Here is a 22,404-nt window from a genome sequence, read left to right as displayed (position 1 = left end):
TCGCTGGGCGGAAAATCACGTAAGCGCGTTGGCAGCGGTCTTCATTCCGGGAGTGGACAACTGGGAAGCAGACTTCCTCAGCAGACACGATCTTCATCCCGGAGAGTGGGGACTTCATCAGGAAGTTTTTGCAGAGATAACAAGTCTTTGGGGACTTCCTCAAATAGACATGATGGCGTCACGCCTCAACAAGAAGCTTCGGAGGTATTGTGCCAGGTCAAGGGACCCTCAGGCAGAAGCAGTAGACGCCCTGGTGACACCGTGGGTGTTTCAGTCGGTCTATATGTTCCCTCCTCTTCCACTCATCTCAAAGATATTGAGAATCATAAGACAAAAAAGCGTGCGGACAATACTCATTGTTCCAGATTGGCCTCGAAGAGCTTGGTATTCAGATCTTCAGGAAATGCTCACAGAAGATCCGTGGCCTCCTCCTCTCAGAGAGGACCTGTTGCAACAGGGGCACTGCGTGTTTCAAGACTTATCGCGGTTACGTTTGACGGCATGGCGGTTGAACACCGAATCCTAGCTGGGAAAGGCATTCCGGAGGATGTCATCCCTACTCTGATAAAGGCTAAGAAGGAGGTGATGGCGAAACATTATCACCGTATCTGGAGGAAGTATGTATCTTGGTGTGAAGCCAAGAATGCTCCTACTGAGGAATTCCATCTGGGCCGTTTTCTCCACTTTCTACAAACAGGAGTGGATATGGGCCTAAAATTAGGCTCCATTAAGGCACAGATTTCGGCCTTATCAATTTTCTTTCAGAAGGAATTGGCTTCTCTCCCAGATGTCCAGACTTTTGTAAAGGGAGTGCTGCACATACAGCCTCCTTTTATGCCTCCAGTGGCACCATGGAACCTTAACGTGGTATTACAGTTCCTAAAATCTCACTGGTTTGAACCTCTTCAAACGGTTGAATTAAAATATCTCACTTGGAAGGTGGTCATGTTGTTGGCCTTGGCATCTGCAAGGCGGGTGTCCGAATTGGCGGCCTTGTCTCACAAAAGCCCCTATCTGATTTTCCATGTGGATATAGCGGAATTAAGGACTCGTCCTCAATTTTTACATAAAGTGGTTTCATCGTTTCATATGAACCAACCTATTGTGGTGCCTGTGGCTACGGGTGACTTGGAGGATTCCAAGTCCCTTGATGTAGTCAGGGCCTTAAAAATTTATGTAGCCAGGACGGCTCGGGTTAGGAAGACAGGCACTGTTTATCCTGTATGCAGCCAACAAGGTTGGCGCTCCTGCTTCTAAGCAGACTATTGCTTGCTGGCTCTGTAACACAATTCAGCAGGCTCATTCTACGGCTGGATTGCCGTTACCAAATTTGGTAAAGGCCCATTCCATTAGGAAGGTGGGCTCTTCTTGGGCGGCTGTCCGAGGCGTCTCGGCATTACAGCTTTGCCGAGCGGCGACCTGGTCAAACACTTTTGCTAAATTCTACAAGTTTAATACCTTGGCTGAGGAGGACCTCATGTTTGCTCAATCGGTGCTGCAGAGTCATCCGCACTCTCCCGCCCGGTCTGGAGCTTTGGTATAATCCCCATGGTCCTTACGGAGTCCCCAGCATCCTCTAGGACGTAAGAGAAAATAAGATTTTAAACCTACCGGTAAATCTTTTTCTCCTAGTCCGTAGAGGATGCTGGGCGCCCGTCCCAGTGCGGACATATTTCTGCAAGGCTTGTATATAGTTGTTGCTTACATAAGGGTTATGTTACAGTTAAGATCAGTCGTTGGCTGATGCTGTTTTGTTCATACTGTTAACTGGTTGCGTATATTCCAGGTTATACGGTGTGGATGGTGTGGGCTGGTATGAATCCTTTCCTCGTACTGTCCGTCTCTTCTGGGCACAGTTTCTCTAACTGAGGTCTGGAGGAGGGGCATAGAGGGAGGAGCCAGTGCACACCCATTCTAAAGTTCTTTATAGTGCCCATGTCTCCTGCGGAACCCGTCTATACCCCATGGTCCTTACGGAGTCCCCAGCATCCTCTACGGACTAGGATAAAAAGATTTACCGGTAGGTTTAAAATCTTATTTTATGTGAGCTGGGAATATCAAGGACACTGCTTACTTCAAAGGTCTGCTGTTTAAGAGCAATGAGGGTAGGTAATGGCAATAAATATGAATGCCAATTTATCCTAAATATGTGTGCACTTGCTAGAGTCTTCATAGCTTGACTCTGGATGGCCTCCGAAATTCCTGTCCTTTCTACATGGCTGTCCCTGGTTAGACTAATGGTACAACATGAACGATATGTGTATAGATCATACTTGCCTACCCTCCCGGAATGGCCGGGAGGCTCCCGAAAATTGGGTGACCCTCCCGGCCCCCCGGAAAGGTGGGCAAGCCTCCCGATTTCCCCCTCGGCCGCCCGCAGCAGTGAACAAGTAGGAGGGCCGAGGGGGTCCGATGACGCGATTCGCGCTGAATCGCGTCATCGTAGCTCCGCCCCCCGCTATGCAGCGCCTCGTTTCTCGGCACAGCACAGTGGGGGGTGGAGTCATGATGACGCGACCCTGATGCAACGCCCCCGGACCGCCCATCCTGCTGCCGGCCACGCCCCCGAACCACCCGTCCTGCTGCCGGCCACGCCCCCATTCACCTACAACGCTGCCTCCTCCCGGAGGAGGAGGCAGCAAAGTAGGTAAGCCTGGTATAGATATATGGGGTCCTTGAAATAAATCTAGGTATGCAATAAAGCCAGTGATAGAATGAGTCGGAGTATATGAACTTACAATTACCTGGTTTAAGGTATAACTAACAGTTTTAAAAAGACCAAAAGTTAATGATGAAGGCCGGTGCAGCAGTATTATTATAATTTTCTTTTTTTTTCTATATTCTTTGATAAGCTGGTGTACTGTTATCTGATAAAATAAAAAGTAGTTGGCTGATACATAATGTATGAGCAAGGCTTGCGAATAATTTGGGGTAGAATGAGAGTGTAATGGCTGATGTGCACAATAATGAACCATGTGGAGAAATATAAATTGTACATATGAGGTATATAGGATAAATTTGTATATATACTCACGCCATCACATAATTTTAAATCCTATATAAAACACTAATTCCTAGACATTGTATTACATACTTTCACAACTAAATAGAATACATATCCTTATGATCTTATATAGATATATTTGCTCTTTTTTCTCTAACGTCCTAGTGGATGCTGGGGACTCCGTAAGGACCATGGGGAATAGACGGGCTCCGCAGGAGACTGGGCACTCTAAGAAAGATTTAGTACTACTGGCAGGGCCGGATTAAGCCTTTGGGGGGCCCGGGGCTCTTAAAACTTGGGGCCCTCTTGTCAGCAATACCCGATTGGCTGTGCCTGCTGTGTGCCCCTACACCTCCATGAGGCAGCCGCTAGCTGAAAGTGAGGCTTTCCAGTTCTCCCAGTATTTGGTTCAAAGAGCTTTGGATACCTGGGTGCAAAAGGGCAGTAAGGGCAGATGTACTAAGCCTTTAAAAAGTGATAAAGTGGAGAATGATAAACTACTCCTAATTGTCATTTTTCAAACCCAGCTTGTAACATGGCAGCTAGGAGCTGATTGGCTGGTACTTTATGTCTGTCCACTTTATCACTTTTCAAGGCTTAGTACATCTGGCCCTAACTCTTTTTGAGCAGTGAGGGTGGGAATGATCCGATGGAGCTGATAATGTTACATAACAGTTTTATAGTAAATAGGGTATGTCAACATAGGCTAAAGCCGGGTACACACTAGATGATACGCTCCATGAGCGATATCGTCAGTGTTTGCCCTTGAACTCCTGGGCAATCGATCTAGTGCATACACACTGAGAGATATCGCTAATGATAGCATTCAGTGACGTCCTCTTGTCACCACCCTGAACATGCTGTTTCTGACAACTTTGTCAGATTGACCTGCATGAACGGGTGACAGAACACCTCGTTAACGACCCATGGGAGCATTGTTAACGATATAGTGCATACACACTGGGCGATATTACAAATTATATCGCGCAGAAGGGTCAAAATGAGCGATATCGTTGAAAATATCGCCTAGTGTGTATGGGGCTTAAGATCAGTATAGGGTTTTGAAATAACATTGCAGGAGGTGGATATGGAGAAACCACAAATAGACATTAAAACTATTCAAGATAAAAATAAATTAGGCACAGAGATGGTAATAGCATGAGAGTTATTAGCTGCTTCAAGGTGGGGTGTTTGGGTGAGTGGGTGCAGAGAATGTGTAGATAGCTCTCTATGGCTTCTGCCTCTGGTGCACAATATACTAAATAAAAAAATAAAGAGAGATAAAAAAGGGCAGACTAGATGGGCCAAGTGGTTATCGGTTGTCAATTTCTATGTTTCTATGTTACTCTGGGATGGAAGTATTATGCGGCACATATTGTGCTGCTATAGCGCTTCTTTCTTTGCTTCTTTATAAGGTGAAGCAGTACTGACGAGATGTATTACCATTTTGTCTGCCAGAATGGGGGAGTGGAAACTCCCCACTTCGGTGATCCCTGCAAGAGCCCACAGTGCATCGGCCTAGTGCTGATGCACTGTGTATCTCCTCCTCACTAGCTCTACTAGGCGTGTGTGAGATCCTGCAAGCCAAGCAAGATCTCCCATGCAGTCCGGAATTGGCAGCCACTACAGCCAGGGACAGCTCTGTCCCTGGATGTGGTGTATAGTCAAAACGACACCTGCAGCTGTCGTAATCGATAGCTGCAGGTGTTTGAACGGTCAGTCCAACTCGCCGTTCATATACTGGCGGCAGTGGTGGGGACATCGCTGTGCTATCTTGTATTTAGCAGCGCATATAATGTCAGTTCACTTATAAAACACCACCATAGTAATACATGGGGGAGGATTGGTAACTGTCGCACTTAGGGGGTCATTCAGAGTTGTTTGCTAGCTGCATTCGTTCGCTGTGCAGCGATGAGGCAAAAAAAGGCACTTCTGCGCATGTGGCGCAATGCGCACGCGCAAAGTAATATTACATCGAAGGATGTCGTTTCATACAGGGTCTAGCGAAGCTTTTCAGTCGCACTGCTGGCCGCAGAGTGATTGACAGGAAAGGGGCGTTTCTGGGTGTCAACTGACCTTTTTCAGGGAGTGATCGAGAAAACGCAGGCGTGCCAGGAAAAACGCAGGCGTGGCTACCCGAACGCAGGGCGTGTTTGTGAACAGGAACTGAACAGTCTGAAGTGATCGCAAGCGCTGAGTAGGTCTGAAGCTACTCTGAAACTGCTCAAAATTATTTTGCTGCCGCTCTGCGATCCTTTCGTTCGCACTTCTGCTAAGCTAAAATACACTCCCAGTGGGTGGCGGCATAGCGTTTGCACGGCTGCTAAAAACTGCTAGCGACCGATCAACTCGGAATGACCACCTTAAAGTGTACAGTTACTGCTTTCTCCCCTGTTGCCTTAAAATACATCTAACCCCTCTGTGTAAAGGAGTGTGATTCCTCCTGTTTCATCATCAAATACTCTTGCCATCTCCTCCGTGGACTCTCTGCCCCAGGGCTTCACCCCCACTTCTTCAAGCCTCTTTCAATGGTCGAAAACCTAGTTGATCAGTGCTGCAGACATGTGACGCCCTATAAATATAGCTTAATAATAATAATAATAATAATAGTGCAGCTCTTGCTGGGGCTTATTGTGGGACATGCTGCTGGCTGTGACTGAGGAATCTACCTTTATCTGTGACAGCTCTTTAAGACCAAGAAGGATCCTCCTTCCAGTCTCTCTACCTCTCCTCCTGTGCAGTGGCTGAATATTTCTGTCATCCAAGCAGTAGCCCTTACCTCCCACCTTCCCGTACTCTCCCTCCCCCAATATGCCCATCTCCTTCTCCCTTTGCTCTGCAGTGTGCACTATATTGAGCTTTGTGTGCTGTCAGACAGGCTTTTACTGCTGTGTACCTTATCTCCTATACCACTGATCAGGCCGGCATCTACAGCTTCTCCCTGCTCGGATGTTTACTCAGTCATTATGTGCCTGTGCGGAGCAGACTGGATGGGGGCTGCGGAGGGTGGGAGAGGAAATGCACACGCTCTGTTGTTTCTTCCCCTTCCTCTATCACGTGGAGCTGTGACAGACGCAGTAGAGGACAGCGCTGCTGAATGCTCATTGGTCAGAGCGCGTCCTGCCTCTGTACCTGCTCCCAGAGTCCCGCAGCAGCAGCATTTCTCTCAACTGCATGCGCGTGGGAGAGCACTGCACAGCTGACTCGTGAGACATTCCTGACTTTGTTATAACCCCCCCTGGCGGCCATTTAAGAAAATGAAAACGGCTCCGGCTGGGGGGCCCCATTAGAGATGAGGGCCCGGGGGTACTTGCCCCTTATGCCCCTGCCTTAATCCGGCTCTGACTACTGGTGTGCACTGGCTCCTCCCTCTATGCCCCTCCTCCAGACCTCAGTTAGAATCTGTGCCCGGACAGAGCTGGGTGCATTTTAGTGAGCTCTCCTGAGCTTGCTAATAAGAAAGTATTTTAGTTAGGTTTTTTTATTTTCAGAGAGCTTCTGCTGGCAACAGACTCTCTGCTACGTGGGACTGAGGGGAGAGAAGCAAACCTACTAACTGCGGCTAGGTTGCGCTTCTTAGGCTACTGGACACCATTAGCTCCAGAGGGATCGAACACAGGACCTGACCTTGTCGTCCGTTCCCGGAGCCGCGTCGCCGTCCCCCTCGCAGAGCCAGAAGTCAGAAGCCGGCGGGTTGAAGAAAGAAGACGTCAAAATCGGCGGCAGAAGACTCCTGTCTTCATATGAGGTAGCGCACAGCACTGCAGCTGTGCGCCATTGCGCCCACACTAACCCACACACTCCGGTCACTGTAGGGTGCAGGGCGCAGGGGGGGGCGCCCTGGGCAGCAATTAGATACCTCCTGGCAAAAGCAGCATATATACAGTTGGACACTGTTATATGCATGAGCCCCCGCCATTAATTTTACACAAAATCGCGGGACAGAAGCCCGCCGCTGAGGGGGCGGGGCCTTCTTCCTCAGCACTCACCAGCGCCATTTTCTCTCCACAGCTCCGCTGAGAGGAAGCTCCCCAGGCTCTCCCCTGCAGACTCACAGTAGAAAGGGTAAAAAGAGAGGGGGGGCACATAAATTTAGCGCATTTAATATATATACAGCAGCTACTGGGTAAACACTAAGTTACTGTGTGATTCCTGGGTCATATAGCGCTGGGGTGTGTGCTGGCATACTCTCTCTCTGTCTCTCCAAAGGGCCTTGTGGGGGTCCTGTCCTCATATAGAGCATCCCCTGCGTGTGTGTGGTGTGTCGGTACGCGTGTGTCGACATGTTTGACGAAGAGGGCTATGTGGAGGCAGAGCAAGTACAGATGAATGACGTGTCTCCGCCGACTGCGCCGACACCTGATTGGATGGATATGTGGACGGTGTTAAATGATAATGTAAACTCCTTACATAAAAGGTTGGATAAAGCTGATGCCTTGGGACAGTCGGGGTCTCAGCCCATGCCTGATCCTACAGTGCAGAGGCCGTCAGGGTCTCAGAAGCGCCCACTATCCAAAATGGTTGACACAGATATCGACACGGATTCTGACTCCAGTGTCGATGACGATGATGCAAAATTGCAGCCTAAAATGGCTAAAGCCATCCGCTACATGATTATAGCAATTAAGGATGTATTGCACATATCAGAGGTAAACCCTGTCCCTGACAAAAGGGTGTATATGTATGGGGAGAAAAAGCAAGAGGTGACTTTTCCCCCTTCACATGAGTTAAATGAATTATGTGAAAAAGCGTGGGATTCTCCCGATAAGAAAGTGCTGATTTCCAAAAGGTTACTTATGGCGTACCCTTTCCCGCCAACGGACAGGATGCACTGGGAATCCTCCCCTAGGGTAGATAAAGCTCTGACACGCTTATCTAAAAAGGTGGCCCTGCCGTCACAGGATACGGCCGCCCTAAAGGATCCTGCAGATAGGAAGCAGGAAAGTATCCTGAATCTGCTTATACACACTCAGGTACTATACTGAGGCCGGCAATTGCATCGGCCTGGATGTGTAGTGCTGTAGCAGCATGGACAGATAATCTGTCTGAGGAAATGGATACTTTAGACAAGGATACCATTTTACTGACCCTGGGGCACATAAAAGACGCTGTCCTATATATGAGGGATGCCCAGAGGGACATTTGCCTACTGGGCTCTAGAATAAATGCAATGTCAATTTCTGCCAGAAGGGTCCTGTGGACTCGGCAATGGACAGGTGATGCCGACTCCAAAAAGCACATGGAGGTGTTACCTTACAAGGGTGAGGAATTGTTTGGGGACGGTCTCTCGGACCTAGTTTCCACAGCTACGGCTGGGAAGTCAAACTTTTTGCCATATATTCCCTCACAGCCTAAGAAAGCACCGTATTACCAAATGCAGTCCTTTCGATCACAGAGAAGCAAGAAGGTCAGAGGTGCGTCCTTTCTTGCCAGAGGCAGGGGTAGAGGAAAGAAGCTGCACCATACAGCTAGTTCCCAGGAACAGAAGTCCTCCCCGGCTTCCACTAAATCCACCGCATGACGCTGGGGCTCCACAGGAGCCAGGAGCGGTGGGGGCGCGTCTCCGAAATTTCAGCCACCAGTGGGTTCGCTCACAGGTGGATCCCTGGGCTATACAGATTGTGTCTCAGGGATACAAGCTGGAATTCGAAGTGATGCCCCCTCACCGTTACCTCAAATCGGCCCTGCCAGCTTCCCCCATAGAAAGGGAAGTAGTGTTAGCGGCAATTCACAAGTTATATCTCCAGCAGGTGGTGGTAAAGGTTCCCCTCCTTCAACAAGGAAGAGGATACTATTCCACAATGTTTGTGGTACCGAGACCGGACGGTTCGGTCAGACCCATATTGAATTTAAAATCCCTGAACATTTATCTGAGAAGATTCAAGTTCAAAATGGAATTGCTCAGAGCGGTCATTGCAAGCCTGGAAGAGGGGGATTTTATGGTGTCTCTGGACATCAAGGATGCTTACTTGCATGTCCCCATTTATCCACCTCATCAGGAGTACCTCAGATTTGTGGTACAGGACTGTCATTACCAATTCCAGACGTTGCCGTTTGGGCTCTCCACGGCACCGAGAATATTTACCAAGGTAATGGCAGAAATGATGGTGCTCCTTCGAAAGCAAGGAGTCACAATTATCCCATACTTGGACGATCTCCTCATAAAGGTGAGGTCCAGAGAGCAGTTGCTAATCAGCGTAGCACACTCTCAGGAAGTGTTGCAACAGCACGGCTGGATTCTGAATATTCCAAAGTCGCAGCTGTTTCCTACTACGCGTCTGCCTTTTCTGGGCATGATTCTGGACACGGACTAGAAGAAGGTGTTTCTCCCGGCGGAGAAGGCTCAAGAGTTCGTGACTCTAGTCAGAGACCTCTTAAAACCGAAACAGGTGTCGGTGCATCGCTGCACGCGAGTCCTGGGAAAGATGGTGGCATCATATGAAGCCATTCCCTTCGGCAGGTTCCATGCAAGGATCTTTCAGTGGGATCTGTTGGACAAGTGGTCCGGATCGCATCTTCAGATGCATCGGCTGATCACCCTGTCCCAGAGGGCCAGGGTGTCTCTTCTGTTGTGGCTGCAGAGTGCTCACCTTCTCGAGGGCCGCAGGTTCGGCATACAGGACTGGGTCCTGCTGACCACGGATGCGAGCCTCCGAGGATGGGGGGCAGTCACTCAGGGAAGAAACTTCCAAGGGTTGTGGACAAGTCAGGAGGCTTGTCTGCACATAAATATCCTGGAACTAAGGGCCATATACAACGCCCTGAGTCAGGCGGAGCCTCTGCTTCGCAACCAACCGGTGCTGATTCAGTCAGACAACATCACCGCAGTGGCTCATGTAAACCGCCAGGGCGGCACAAGAAGCAGAGTGGCGATGGCAGAAGCCACCAGGATTCTTCGTTGGGCGGAGAATCACGTGCAAGCACTGTCAGCAGTGTTCATTCCGGGAGTGGACAACTGGGAAGCAGACTTCCTCAGCAGGCACGACCTCCACCCGGGAGAGTGGGGACTTCATCACGAAGTCTTCACTCAGATTACAAATCGATGGGAACTGCCACAGGTGGACATGATGGCGTCCCGTCTCAACAAAAAGCTACAAAGGTATTGCGCTAGGTCAAGAGACCCTCAGGCGATAGCTGTGGACGCCCTGGTAACACCGTGGGTGTTCCAGTCGGTCTATGTGTTTCCTCCTCTTCCTCTCATACCCAAGGTGCTGAGAATCGTAAGAAAAAGAGGAGTGAGAACAATACTCATTGTTCCGGATTGGCCAAGAAGGACTTGGTACCCGGAACTGCAAGAAATGCTCACAGAGGACCCATGGCCTCTGCCTCTCAGACAGGACCTGTTGCAACAGGGGCCCTGTCTGTTCCAAGACTTACCGCGGCTGCGTTTGACGGCATGGCGGTTGAACGCAGGATCCTAGCGGAAAAAGGCATTCCGGATGAAGTTATTCCTACGCTGATAAAGGCTAGGAAGGACGTGACAGCTAAACACTATCACCGTATATGGCGAAAATATGTTGCCTGGTGTGAGGCCAGGAAGGCCCCTACAGAGGAATTCCAGCTGGGCCGGTTCCTGCACTTCCTACAGTCTGGAGTGACTATGGGCCTGAAGTTGAGGTCCATAAAGGTCCAGATTTCGGCCCTATCCATTTTCTTTCAAAAGGAACTGGCTTCTCTTCCTGAAGTTCAAACGTTTGTTAAGGGAGTGCTGCATATTCAGCCCCCTTTTGTGCCACCAGTGGCACCTTGGGATCTCAACGTGGTGTTGGGTTTCCTGAAATCCCACTGGTTTGAGCCACTTAAGACCGTGGAGCTAAAGTATCTCACGTGGAAGGTGGTCATGCTATTGGCCTTAGCTTCGGCTAGGCGTGTGTCAGAATTGGCGGCTTTGTCATGTAAAAGCCCCTATCTGGTTTTCCATATGGACAGGGCAGAATTACGGACTCGTCCGCAATTTCTGCCGAAGGTGGTGTCATCTTTTCATTTGAACCAACCTATTGTGGTGCCTGCGGCTACTTGTGACTTGGAGGATTCCAAGTTGCTTGATGTGGTCAGGGCTTTGAAGATCTATGTAGCCAGGACGGCTGGAGTCAGGAAGACTGACTCGCTGTTTATCCTGTATGCATCCAACAAGCTGGGTGCTCCTGCTTTAAAGCAAACTATTGCTCGCTGGATCTGTAGCACGATTCAGCAGGCTCATTCTGCGGCTGGATTGCCGCATCCAAAATCAGTGAAAGCCCATTCCACAAGGAAAGTGGGCTCTTCTTGGGCGGCTGCCCAAGGGGTCTCGGCATTACAGCTTTGCTTAGCAGCTACTTGGTCGGGTTCAAACACATTTGCTAAGTTCTACAAGTTTGATACCCTGGCTGAGGAGGACCTTGTGTTTGCCCATTCGGTGCTGCAGAGTCATCCGTACTCTCCCGCCCGTTTGGGAGCTTTGGTATAATCCCCATGGTCCTTACGGAGTCCCCAGCATCCACTAGGACGTTAGAGAAAATAAGATTTTACTCACCGGTAAATCTATTTCTCGTAGTCCGTAGTGGGTGCTGGGCGCCCGTCCCACGTGCGGACTTTCTGCAATACGTGTATATAGTTATTGCTTAGTAAAGGGTTACATTATGTTGGCATCCATTGTTGATGCTCTATTGTTGTTCATACTGTTGACTGGGTTAAGTTTTCACAAGTTATACGGTGTGATTGGTGTGGCTGGTATGAGTCTTACCCTGGATTCCAAAATCCTTTCCTTGTAATGTCAGCTCTTCCGGGCACAGTTTCCTTAACTGAGGTCTGGAGGAGGGGCATAGAGGGAGGAGCCAGTGCACACCAGTAGTACTAAATCTTTCTTAGAGTGCCCAGTCTCCTGCGGAGCCCATCTATTCCCCATGGTCCTTACGGAGTCCCCAGCATCCACTACGGACTACGAGAAATAGATTTACCGGTGAGTAAAATCTTATTTTTTATAACACATATTTTCATATCTTACATAAGGCAAATCTATGTTTCTTATTGGCACTTAAGCATACACAAGACAAAGTTAAGTATTTTCTTGCTATAAATTAAAGATGTGCATTTAAAAAGGATACACAAGCCAAAGTAGGTCTCTCCAATTATACAGTATATTTACATTCACAATTACACAAAATACATAATTATATTTATTTAATTTTTATTTTATTTGAATTATCCTATAACTCTCTAAAGTCTACAACGGATCTATAACAATTCCTGTGTCCATATCAGACATACTTCTTCGCCACATGGTACATTCATGTATTTATCAGCAAAAAGTATAGTGCATTTGCCTTATTCACTGGGTTATCCTCGCAAAATAATGCACTTGTAAATCGATGTATATTGGTCTAATGTCTCGGTACGGTACTGTAGTGCTTATGTTTTTGTTTTACTAGTGTGCAGGGGGGATTGTTTACTTGTTATTGTATTGTTATATTTGTAATATAAAATAATAAAAATTACTGAAACAAAAAAAATTATTTGTTGTAACGTGTAACTTATTTGCAGGGTAGAAGGATAAACCAGTTGCTGGTTCCCCGGAAACACGAGCAGCGGGTATTGAGGATAGCTCACACACATTTAGGGGAGAAAACTCTCCGTATCCAGTAAATGGTTCTTCTGGCCAGGCAGTAAAAAAATATTGTCAGGAATGCCCAGTGGGCCAAAATAACGCACCCCAGCCAAAAGGGTGCCCTTGGTTCCCCTGCCTATCATTTCCATGCCTTTTGAACAAATTGGTATGGACCTGATAGGGCTAGTGCTCATGGGCATCAGTATATATTGATGATGGTTGATTATGCTACTAGGTACGCTGAGGCCATTCCACTATGGAACATTAATTCTGGCACTGTTAATCGGGAGTTGTTGATGCTGTATACCCGACTGGTAATACCAAAAAAGAATCTAATGGACCAAGGTACCTCTTTTGTGTCTTAAGTTAATGAAAGACCGGTGTCATCTGTTAAAGGTGGATAGACTTATCACATCGGTTTACCACCCGCAGATAGATGGCTTGGTCGAACGCTTTAACCAAACCCTTAAGCAGATGATAAAAAGGACAGTGTCACTAGTGATGAGCGGATTCGGTTTTACTCGGTTTTACTCGGTTCTCAAAACGGCATCTTATTGGCTCACGGATGTCACGTGTTTTGGATAGCCAATAAGATGCCGTTTTGAGAACCGAGTAAAACCGAGTTAAACCGAGTAAAACCGAACCTCGCTCATCACTAAGTGTCACATGAAAAGCAGGATTACCTTATCTAATGATTTCGGTTCGAGAGGTACCCCAAGCCTCTATAGGATTTAGCCCCTTCAAGCTCATCGATGGTAGATAGCCCAGAGGGATACTCAATCTGTAGAAAGAAGGGTGAGAGCAGCAATCGTCTCAAGAGCCTAACATTGTTCAGTTTGTTTCCCAAGTGTATGACCATCTAAGGCAGACTGTGCCACTTCTGAACAAACATATGGAAAGGGCTCAACAGCATCAATGCTGTTATGACATTACCGCTGTCAACCGAACCTTTAATTCGGGTGACAAGGTACTAGTACTCGTGCCTACTACTGAAAGTAAACTATGCTCAGTGGCGTGGCCCTTACGAGATCATAGAGGCAGTGGGACCTGTGAACTATAAGCACTGTGTATCAGGAGTGCTTGGCGATTAAATGGGCAGTGAAGTCACTGAGATACTATTTGTTGGGCTGAGAATTCCAGCTAATCACTGACCATGCACCCTTACAGTGGATGGAGGTAAATGCTTGTGTGACTCACTGGTTTCTGGCCTTACAGCCATTCAAATTTGAGGTGCAGCATCGTCCACAGAAACAGCACCTCAATGCAGATGCCCTTTCTTGAAAGTTAGTGGGTTCTGATCCTCCTAGAAACCCTCTGATGAAGCTAGGGTAGGAGGAGGGTGAAGAAGGGGATCTGTGGAAGCTACTGCAGTTGATGGGTGTGTTCCCGGACAGATAGCACAAATAGGTATGGGCTAGACAGAGAACTCACCAGGTGAATTCTTAGCTTCACCAGAGTGGTTGAAGCTAAGGGGGAGGAGTGTGGTAGGGACAGCATGATTCCACATGAGGGTAATGTGAAACGGAAGGCTTTTGCAGGATAAGAACAGCAGCAACATGTCTGATGGAATCCAGTCCAGATTTTAGCTGAGTCTGTGGTATGCCACAGCTGGGATAATCACTTCACCTTGTTTGCTATCTTTAAAAATGTGTTTGTTCAGTAGGTCATTGCTCCTGATGCCAGCAAGTTGCAAGGTGATAGATCGGAGTCTGGAGTTATGATAGGAGGGAGGCAATCACGAGTTACAATGCTGATGCCAGGATCCCAACAAGCGGTGTCGTGCTGCCACCGGAATACTTGCGCCACAGGCTTTTCTCCCTCCATGGGTGTCCACGACACCCATAGAGGGAAAATATAACCTGTGGTGAGCCCAGTGAGTCACCGTGACCGTAGCGTGGCAAGTGCAGCGAGCCCTCAAGGGAATTTCTAGTGCTCGCCTCGCTGCCGGCATAGTGGTGGCAGGTATCCCACTGACGGGATCATGACATCCGGGTTCCCGGCCAATGATAAATCATATGTATTCCCGTTAGGAGCCCTTTGGAATATACAGTTTGTGATTACCAGAACTTGGAATGTTATACTACTTTCTCTATCGTCCTAAGTGGATGCTGGGGTTCCTGAAAGGACCATGGGGAATAGCGGCTCCGCAGGAGACAGGGCACAAAAAAGTAAAGCTTTTACCAGATCAGGTGGTGTGCACTGGCTCCTCCCCCCATGACCCTCCTCCAGACTCCAGTTAGATTTTGTGCCCGAACGAGAAGGGTGCAATCTAGGTGGCTCTCCTAAAGAGCTGCTTAGAGAAAGTTTAGCTTAGGTTTTTTACTTTACAGTGAGTCCTGCTGGCAACAGGATCACTGCAACGAGGGACTTAGGGGAGAAGTAGTGAACTCACCTGCGTGCAGAGTGGATTTGCTGCTTGGCTACTGGACACTAGCTCCAGAGGGACGATCACAGGTACAGCCTGGATGGTCACCGGAGCCGCGCCGCCGGCCCCCTTGCAGACGCTGAAGAGAGAAGAGGTCCAAAATCGGCGGCTGAAGACTCCTGAGTCTTCATAAAGGTAGCGCACAGCACTGCAGCTGTGCGCCATTTTCCTCTCAGCACACTTCACACAACAGTCACTGAGGGTGCAGAGCGCTGGGGGGGGCGCTCTGAGAGGCAAATAAAAACCTTATTAGAGGCAAAAAATACCTCACATATAGCCCACAGAGGCTATATGGAGATATTTAACCCCTGCCTAACTTCAAAAATAGCGGGAGACGAGCCCGCCGTAAAAGGGGCGGGGCCTATCTCCTCAGCACACAGCGCCATTTTCTCTCACAGAAAAGCTGGAGAGAAGGCTCCCAGGCTCTCCCCTGCACTGCACTACAGAAACAGGGTTAAAACAGAGAGGGGGGGCACTGATTTTGGCGATATTGTATATATATAAAAGATGCTATAAGGGAGAAACACTTATATAAGGTTGTCCCTATATAATTATAGCGTTTTTGGTGTGTGCTGGCAGACTCTCCCTCTGTCTCCCCAAAGGGCTAGTGGGTCCTGTCCTCTGTCAGAGCATTCCCGGTGTGTGTGCTGTGTGTCGGTACGTGTGTGTCGACATGTATGAGGACGATGTTGGTGAGGAGGCGGAGAAATTGCCTGTAATGGTGATGTCACTCTCTAGGGAGTCGACACCGGAATGGATGGCTTATTTAGAGAATTACGTGAGAATGTCAACACGCTGCAAGGTCGGTTGACGACATGAGACGGCCGACAATCTATTAGGACCGGTCCAGGCGTCTCAGAAACACCGTCAGGGGTTTTAAAAACGCCCATTTACCTCAGTCGGTCGACACAGACACAGACACGGACACTGAATACAGTGTCGACGGTGAATAAACAAACGTATTTCTCATTAGGGCCACACGTTAAGGGCAATGAAGGAGGTGTTACGTGTTTCTGATACTACAAGTACCACAAGAAAGGGTATTATGTGGGAGTGGAAAAAACTACCTGTAGTTTTTCCTGAATCAGATAAAATAAAATGAAGTGTGTGATGATGCGTAGGGTTACCCCGATAGCAAATATTGGCGTTATACCCTTTCCCGCCAGAAATTAGGGTACGTTGGGAAACACCCCTTAGGGTGATAAGGCGCTCACACGCTTATCAAGTGGCGTTACCGTCTCCAGATACGGCCGCCCTCAAGGAGCCAGCTGATAGGAAGCTGGAAAAATATCCTAAAAAGTATATACACACATACGGTGGTTATACTGCGACCAGCGATCGCCATCAGCCTGGAGATGCAGTGCTGGGTTGGCTTGGTCGGATTCCCTGACTGAAAATATTTTATTCATGTAGAGCATTTAATAGGATGCATTCTATATATATGTATGTGAGATGCACAGAGGGATATTTGCTCTCTGGCATCAAGATAAGTGCGTTGTCCATATCTCCCAGAAGATGTCAGGGACACGACAGTGGTCAGGTGATACAGATCCCATACGGCAGATGGAAGTATTGCTGTATAAAGGGAAGGAGTTATTTGGGGGTCGGTCCATCGGACCTGGGGACCACAGCAACAGCTGGGAAATCCAACCCTTTTTACCCCAAGTTACATCTCAGCTAAAAAAGACACCGTCTTTTCAGCCTCAATCTTTCCTTTCCCATGAGGGCATGCAGGCAAAAGGCCAGTCATATCTGCCCAGACATAGAGGTAAGGGAAGTAGACTGCAGCAGGCAGCCCTTTCCCAGGAAAAGAAGCCCTCCACCGCGTCTGCCAAGTCCTCAGCATGACGCTGGGGCCGTGCAAGCGGACTCAAGGTGGGGGGGTAGTCTCAAGAGTCTCAGGGCGCAGTGGGATCACTCGCAAGTTGACCCCTAGATCGTACGAGTATTATCCCAGGGGTAAAGATTGGAGAGTCGAGACATCTTCTCCTCGCAGGTTCCTGAAGTCTGCTTTACCAACGGCTCCCTCCGACAGGGAGGCAGCATTGGAAACAATTCACAAGCTGTATATCCAGCAGGTGATAATCAAAGTACCCCTCCTACGACAAGGAAAAGGGTATTATTTTTCCACACTATATTGTGGTACTGAAGCCAGACGGCTTGGTGACACATAGTCTAAATCTAAAATGTTTTGAACACTTACATAAAAGGTTCAAATCGAGATAAAGTCACTCAGAGCAGTGATAGCGAACCGGAAAAAAGGGGACTATATGGTGTCCCTGGACATCAAGGATTACCTCCATGTCCAAATTTTGTCCTTCTCATCAAGGGTACCTCTGGTTCGTGGTACAGAACTGTCAATATCAGTTTCAGACGATGCCGTTTGAATTATCCACGGCACCCCGGGCCTTTTTACCAAGGTAATGGCCGAAAAGATGTTTCTTCAAAGAAAAAAGGCATCTAAATTATCCCTTACTTGCACGACCTAAAAAGGGCAAGTTCCAGAGAACAGTTGGAGGTCGGAAGAGCACTATCTAAAGTAGTTCTTCGACGGCACGACTGGATTCTAAATATTCCAAGAATCGCAGCTGTTTTCCGACGATACGTCTGCTGTTCCTAGGGATGATTCTGGACACGGTTCAGAAAAAGGTTTTTCTTCCCGAGGAAAAAGCCAAGGAGTTATCCGACCTGTCAGGAACCTCCTAAAACCAGGAAAGGTGTCTGTACATCAATGCACAAGAGTCCTGGGAAAAATGGTGGCTTTTTACGAAGCAATTCCATTCGGCAGATTCCATGCAAGAATTTTCCAAAGGGATCTGTTGGACAAATGGTCAGGGTCGCATCCTCAGATGCACCTGCGAATAACCCTGTCGCCAAGGACAAGGGTATATCTTCTGTGGTGGTTGCAAAAGGCTCATCTATTGGAGGGCCGCAGATTCGGCATACAGGATTTGATCCTGGTGACCACGGACGCCAGCCTGAGAGGTTGGGGAGCAGTCACACAAGGAAGAAACTTCCAGGGGGTATGGACGAACCTGGAAAAGTCTCTTCACATAAACATTCTGGTACTAAGAGCAATCTAAAATGCTCTAAGCCAGGCGGAACCACTCCTGCAAGGAAAACCGGTGTTGATTCAGTCGGACAACATCACGGCGGTCGCCCATGTAAACAGACAGGGCGGCACAAGAAGCAGGAGTGCAATGGCAGAAGCTGCCAAGATTCTTCGCTGGGCGGAGAATCACGTAATAGCACTGTCAGCAGTGTTCTTCCCGGGCGTGGACAACTGGGAAGCAGACTTCCTCAGCAGACACGATATTCACCCGGGAGAGGGGGGTCTTCATCCAGAAGTCTTCCACATGCTAATAAACTGTTGGGAAAGACCAATGGTAGACATGATGGCGTCTCGCCTCAACAAGAAACTGGACAAGTATTGCGCCAGGTCAAGAGATCCACAGGCAATAGCTGTGGACGCACTGGTAACACCTTGGGTGTACAAATCAGTATATGTGTTTCCTCCTCTGCCTCTCATACCAAAGGTATTGAAGATTATACGGTGAGGAGGAGTAAGAACAATACTAGTGGCTCCGGATTGGCCAAGAAGGACTTGGTACCCGGAACTTCAAGAGTTGGTCACGGACGACCCGTGCCCTCTACTTCTGAGAAGGGACCTGCTACAACAGGGTCCCTGTCTTTTTCAAGACTTACCGCGGCTGCGTTTGACGGCATGGCGGTTGAACGCCAGATCCTAAAAGGGAAAGGCATTCCAGAAGAAGTCATTCCTACCTTGATTAAGGCAAGGAAGGAAGTCACCGCGAAACATTATCACCGCATTTGGCGAAAATATGTCGCGTGGTGCGAGGATCGGAGTGTTCCGACGGAGGAATTTCAACTGGGTCGTTTCCTACATTTCCTACAATCAGGATTGTCTATGGGTCTCAAATTGAGATCTATTAAGGTTCAAATTTCGGCCCTGTCAATATTCTTCCAAAAAGAATTGGCCTCAGTTCCTGAGGTACAGACTTTTGTTAAAGGAGTACTGCATATACAGCCTCCTGTGGTGCCTCCGGTGGCACCGTGGGATCTAAATGTAGTTTTAGATTTCCTCAAATCCCATTGGTTTGAACCATTGAAAAAGGTGGATTTTAAATATCTCACATGGAAAGTGACTATGTTACTGGCCCTGGCTTCCGCCAGGAGAGTATCTGAATTGGCGGCTTTATCTTATAAAAGCCCTTATCTAATCTTCCATTCGGATAGGGCAGAACTGAGGACTCGTCCGCATTTTCTCCCTAAGGTGGTATCAGCGTTTCACCTGAACCAACCTATTGTGGTGCCTGCGGCCACTGGCGACTTGGAGGACTCCAAGTTGTTGGACGTTGTCAGAGCCTTAAAAATATACATTTCAAGGACGGCTGAAGTCAGAAAATCTGACTCGCTGTTGATACTATATGCACCCAACAAGTTGGGTGCCCCTGCTTCTAAGCAGACGATTGCTCGTTGGATTTGTAACACAATTCAACTTGCTCATTCTGTGGCAGGCCTGCCACAGCCTAAATCTGTTAAGGCCCATTCCACAAGGAAGGTGGGCTCATCTTGGGCGGCTGCCCGAGGGGTCTCGGCATTACAATTCTGTCGAGCAGCTACGTGGTCGGGGGAAAACACGTTTGTAAAATTCTACAAATTTGATACCCTGGCAAAAGAGGACTTGGAATTCTCTCATTCGGTGCTGCAGAGTCATCCGCACTCTCCCGCCCGTTTGGGAGCTTTGGTATAATCCCCATGGTCCTTTCAGGAACCCCAGCATCCACTTAGGACGATAGAGAAAATAAGAATTTACTTACCGATAATTCTATTTCTCGGAGTCCGTAGTGGATGCTGGGCGCCCATCCCAAGTGCGGATTATCTGCAATACTGTACATAGTTATTGTTAACAAATTCGGGTTATATTGTTAAGGAGCCATCTTTAAGAGGCTCTTTCTGTTATCATACTGTTAACTGGGTTTAGATCACAAGTTGTACGGTGTGATTGGTGTGGCTGGTATGAGTCTTACCCGGGATTCAAATTGCCTCCCTTATTGTGTACGCTCGTCCGGGCACAGTACCTAACTGGAGTCTGGAGGAGGGTCATGGGGGGAGGAGCCAGTGCACACCACCTGATCTGGTAAAAGCTTTACTTTTTTGTGCCCTGTCTCCTGCGGAGCCGCTATTCCCCATGGTCCTTTCAGGAACCCCAGCATCCACTACGGACTCCGAGAAATAGAATTATCGGTAAGTAAATTCTTATTTTTTTAAGAACTGCCTGTAAAACCTGACCTGCAAAATTTGCACGTGAAGCTGTATCCTGCTTGAAGTGAAACTAAAGTGTGTTGGATTATACTTAGTCTATGTGATACCAGTCACTATATACTGTATATGAATATATTTTTTAAAGCCAGCCTCTACTTTAACCCTTTCAGTGGCGAGTTTTCAATTTAAAAACACCCCTGGGGGAAGGGGTGTTTTTAAATTGAAATGGGAGCGGGGGGAAGGTGCAGGGGGAAGCAAGTGATGGGGCAGGGTGAGGTAATCGGCTGGCGATTGCCTGCGGGGATCGGCTGCCCCAGCGCTGATTCCCAGCTGCCTTGCGGCGCCCGGGAATCAGCATAAGCCATTTTACAGCTAAGCCCGCCCCCGGCCAATAGGAGTCCGGGGGGCAAGCTAAACTCCATAATGGACTATGCTGATTCCCAGGCACCATGCGCGCTGCATGGCTGTCCCTGGGGAATCAGTCAGTAGTATGCCCGGAAATCTTCTGAGGTTGCCTGCGCTGTCAGTACTGGCTACCCTGGAAGATTTCCGGGCTAACCACTGAAGGGCTTAAAAGGTTTGGGTCAAGGCGGGGCCCCCAAAGATACTGCTGTACACTGGCCCCAAGATTTCTTTGCTGGTTCTGAGGGAGGAGAGCTATACATGTGGATCTGTTCACTGAGTTATCAAGGTTCAAACCTTTTTATTTGCTACAGTATCTATGTGACCTACCATTATGGCTAAAAAAAATGACCAGAAAGTACATAAGAAATCGTTTCTACTTTTATTAATAGTATAAACATCAGATTACTGTCCTGGATAAATAGTATATAAGGTAAAATAAATTTTCTCTTACATCCTAAAGGATGCTGGGGTCCATTTTAATACCATGGGGGTATAGACGGTTCCGTAGGAGCCTTCGGCACTTTAAGACTTTTCATCAGTGTGAACTGGCTCCTGTCTCTATGCCCCTCCTCCAGACCTCAGTTTAGAAAATGTGCCCGGGAGACTGGCTGCACATCAGTGACGCTCTACTGAGTTTTGCTGAAAAAGACTTTGTTAGGTTTTTTATTTTACAGGGAAGCTGCTGGCAACAGTTTCCCTGCTTCGTGGGACTTAGGGGGGAAGTAGGAACCAACTTCTCAGTTAGTTTAATGGCTCTGCTTCTGCTGACAGGACACCATTAGCTCCTGAAGGGTACTGAACACAGCCCTTGCCTGGCTGCTGCTCACTCCCACAGCACTGCCGCCACCCCCTAACGGAGCCAGACGTCAGAAGGCTGGTGAGTATTAACCTGCAGAGAGGGGCCCTCCGGTCATCATGGCGGCATAAAGGTACCAGCGCAGCGCGGGATGCTGCGCAGCAATATGTCTCTCAGCACACAGTGCAGAGCTTGCAGGGAGGGGGGGGGGGGTGCGTGCTCTGAGTGACATGGCAAATCCTTACTCTCACTGGCAGAATGTACATACATGTGAGCCGCTGATGTACACTACCCCCGCCAGTATAAATATTACTGTGGCTGAACCGCGCCATTACAGGGGGCAGGGCTTCACCTCAGAATTGCTTGTAACACTCATTTGGCACCATTTTCTCTTCACAGAGATGCCGGAGCGCTGATCCTACAGGCTGCTTCTCCTCACACATCGCTAATACAAGTACCAGGGTGTTATAGAAGGGGAGGGGAGCACATTAATTTATTGCAGTCTGCGGGCTTCACATTGGATAAAAAGCGCTGTTTTGGTATATTTGTATATTCATTGTATGTAATACATATAGGGCGCGTGGTGTGGACTGGCAATCCCCTCTGGGTCTCTCTGACAGACTTTAGGTAGATCTGTCCCCAATAGCTCCCCTGTGTGTGTGAGTGGTGTGACTGGACATGTGTGTAACATGTCTAGAGAAAGCTGTAGAGTAATATGTAAATTCTCTGAGTCTGAACAACAGACAAAGCAAGATAGTCTGTGGAGGATGCTCTGTTTGCGGATTCCTCCACGTCACCCACTCGAGAGCCCTCCTGTTCCCAGAAAAGGTCTCTGACCCAAATTATGCAAAGGGACACTGACACAGATTCCGACACTGAAGTTGACACTGGATATTTGAGGGGGG

The 22,404-nt window shown here is 48.3% G+C and overlaps 1 long non-coding RNA gene across 7 annotated transcripts in view; it reads right to left on the bottom strand.

Annotated features, from left to right (window-relative positions):
• The window catches only part of LOC134909868 (uncharacterized), an 81,921-nt gene that overhangs the window by 46,983 nt on the left and 12,534 nt on the right, over positions 1 to 22,404 (bottom strand). The window contains exon 1 of one of the 7 annotated variants that reach the window (XR_010176056.1): positions 5,901 to 6,101. The exons of the other annotated variants lie outside the window; for them this stretch is intronic. This is a non-coding gene — a long non-coding RNA (uncharacterized LOC134909868). Of the gene's footprint in view, positions 1 to 5,900; positions 6,102 to 22,404 lie in introns of those variants that run through there. 7 annotated transcript variants of the gene reach the window in all.

The sequence above is a fragment of the Pseudophryne corroboree genome, chromosome 4 (assembly GCF_028390025.1).
Source record: "Pseudophryne corroboree isolate aPseCor3 chromosome 4, aPseCor3.hap2, whole genome shotgun sequence".
NCBI lineage: Eukaryota > Metazoa > Chordata > Amphibia > Anura > Myobatrachidae > Pseudophryne > Pseudophryne corroboree.
This window is presented reverse-complemented; position numbering and strand designations above follow the sequence as displayed.